Genomic DNA, 3,170 nt, shown 5'->3' on the forward strand with positions numbered 1-3,170 from the left:
CCACAGGCTCCAGCCATCCCACTCCGTGGCCATCACAGGAGGGAGCTCCCCACCACCAGTAACTAGCGACAAGTAGACCTTGGGGTTTTGCAATACCTAGCTTGCACAGTAAACGATGATGGTGAGGAGGCATATGCACAAAGCCTCGCACGCTATTTGCGCACAATTCCCCGAGAGGTGAGGCTGTGTGCTAGATGTGCATTGCAAATTGTCATTGATTCATGCACAGCCCCTAACAATCCAAGACTAGTTTTCAACTTCCTCAAAATATGGTAGATGTCCACCGACAACCACCTACGTATGCCTTGAAGTTTGGATGAAGAGCCTATAGTCCACCCAGAACCATCTCCACCATGGATTCGATCACCTCAACCCCAGCAAAGAGCTTACCAACCTCATCAAACACAATCACCACAACATTCTGCACAACCTCCATCTACACCTTCTCAATATGGCCACTTGAACATACCCACTGTAGGAGAGTGTTGTCAACATGGGTATGGTCGACAAGGCCGTTCTGGGGGGTTTACCCAAATGGTAAACCCAAATGTGCCTCATTTAGGCTACCATTACCTAAGAGGGCAATACCATGTCCCTCAACAGAGCCCACAAATAAATCCTCACGGGACCGGTAATCCTGTCTCATCCGCCTCCCAGGGTTAAAACATTCCACCCAGCCAATCTCATCAAACAAATCATGTTATACCACCACCATCATCACCACGCTCATACCAAAATTTGGAAGTAATATTTTATTGAGGAATATTATCCTTTATATTTTTGTTCATGTTGAAATGTTTGCTTTGCCTATTTTGGCATATGCCTGAAATATGCCTGTTTTGGCTCCAAAGAACCATGTTGGTTATAAAGGTTTAAGTTTTACTTATATGAGTGTTGTCATTTTTAATAATTAATGTATGGTGCAGAGATATAGAAGGTATACTTAATGACATAAACTGGCATCATCAATTTGAGGCAAGAACATTTAATTGATATTGTTAAACAGGGAGATTAAAACATAGCCACAGCATCATCTTGCCAAGGAGTAGATCCCTGTTGTGACACAAAATAATTTGTAAAGATATCCCGAACTTTGAGACCAGTGGGCGGACGACGAGAATTGTGAACTTGTAGGTCTGGCATTGCGTGGTACCACCAGCATCATCATCTATAGGTGCACATTCATGGATCATTGTGAAATTATGAAGGATGACACAGGCCTTAATCACTGTAGTCGCATTAGCTTCACTTAATTGGATAGCCAAAACCAGGACCCTCCATTTTGCACATAGGATCCCAAAGGCGCACTCCACCAATCGTCTTGCACGTGATAGGCGATAATTAAAAATTTTCCGCCAGTGGTCTAGGGCTCTCTGTGGATATGGCCTCATTACATGGTGTGTCAGTTGAAATGCCTCATCACCAACCATGACATAAGAATCTGCTTCCAAACGTGGTCCAGGGAGAACCTGTGGGGTGGGATAGACAAATCATTACTTTGCAGCCGCCGACCCATGATAGAAGAAATGAACACTTTGGAGTCTCCAGTTCTTCCATAGGCCCCAATATCAACAATTATAAACCTGTATGTGCTGTCAACCAAGGGAAGCAGCACTACAGAGAAAAATTGCTTATAATTGAAATATTAGGACCTTGAGTTTGGCGACACACGAATAGTGTTGAGCCACCCCCGTAGTGTTCGGGTTCGGTTCGGTTCGTCGAACACTGGGATGTTCGTGGAAATGTTCGTCGAACACCTTAGAACACCGTCGAACACCATCGAACACCGTTAAAACCAATGGCAGGTAAACAAAAACACATAGAAAGACATAAAAAACACCTTAAAAGGTGTCCAAAAGCTGACAAACTGCTCAGAAGACACTCTCTTTAAAAAAGCCGGCCGGCAATTCAGCAGCGGCATACACCGGTACCCGACAATTTAGACGAGAAGGAATAGAGCATCACACATAGATTAGATAGATAGAAACATGTCAGTCACATATATAAGAAGTACAGTGACAGTGTTGCTTACTGTACTTGTCATTTAGTGTTAAAGGATTTATTAAAAAAAATAATAGTGTTTTCATGCACCGTCTCTTTAAAAAAGCCGGCCGGCAATTCAGCATCTGTACCCGACAATTTATAACAGAAAGAATAGAGCATCACACATAGATTAGATAAATAGAAACATGTCAGTCACATATATAAGAAGTACAGTGATAGTGTTGATTACTGTACTTGTCATTTATTGTTAAAATAAAGGATTTATTAAAAAAAAAAATTGGCGTGGGGTTCCCCGTAATTTTAGTCTCTAGCGGAGGTTAAGCAGACGGCTGGGGCAGATGTTTGAAGCCTGGGAAGGGGGTAATACCCACGGAGCTTCCCAGGCTACTAATATCAGCCCCCAGCTGAATACCTAGCCTTTACTAGCTATTAAAATGGGGGACCCGAAAAAAAATGACACGGGGTCCCCCCTATTTTAATAGCTAGCAAAGGCTAGGCAGACAGCTGGAGGCTGATATTAATAGCCCAGGAAGGGTGCCATGAATATTGGCCCCCTCCCAGGCTAGAAACACCAGCAGTCAGCCGCCCCAGAAATGGCGCATCCATAGGATGCGCCAATTCTGGCACTTAGCCTTGCTCTTCCCACTGCCCTGTAGTGGTGGCAGTGGGGTAATAGGGCTGGGGTTGATGTCAGCTTATAATTAGTGTTGAGCCACCCCCGTAGTGTTCGAGTTCGGTTCGGTTCGTCGAACACCCGTGTGTTCGCCGAACTGTTCGTCGAACTGTTCGTCGAACACCTTCGAACACCGTTAAAACCAATGGCAGGCAAACAAAAACACATAGAAACACATAGAAAACACCTTCAAAGGTGTCCAAAAGCTGACAAACTGCTCAGAAGACATAACTAACACATGGAAAAGTGACAAGTACATATAGTCATGCGAAAATAAAAGAGGTGGAGGAGTAAAAGGAGGGGGAGACACAGATATAGGCATGTCATGCCCTTCTAAAATCCAAAAAGTGAGAAGCCGACACGGCCAGTCCGCTCCTGCTCGTGCCACCTCCGTGTCGCCGGGTTTGTGCCAGAGCCGCGGTGAACCCTGATGGCCAGCCCCCCTCTCCCAATACTGGTGCCTGTCCGCTGGTGGGTCGAGCGAGCCCCCCTG

At 45.1% G+C, this 3,170-nt stretch overlaps 1 pseudogene; it reads right to left on the reverse strand.

Moving 5' to 3' along the window:
• Positions 1-998: 998 nt before the first annotated feature.
• Positions 999-1,645, reverse strand: LOC141264682 (uncharacterized; annotated as a pseudogene).
• Positions 1,646-3,170: the final 1,525 nt, after the last annotated feature.

The sequence above is a fragment of the Phyllobates terribilis genome, unplaced genomic scaffold (assembly GCF_046119375.1).
Source record: "Phyllobates terribilis strain yellow unplaced genomic scaffold, ASM4611937v1 Scaffold_4__5_contigs__length_816908805, whole genome shotgun sequence".
Lineage (NCBI taxonomy): Eukaryota > Metazoa > Chordata > Amphibia > Anura > Dendrobatidae > Phyllobates > Phyllobates terribilis.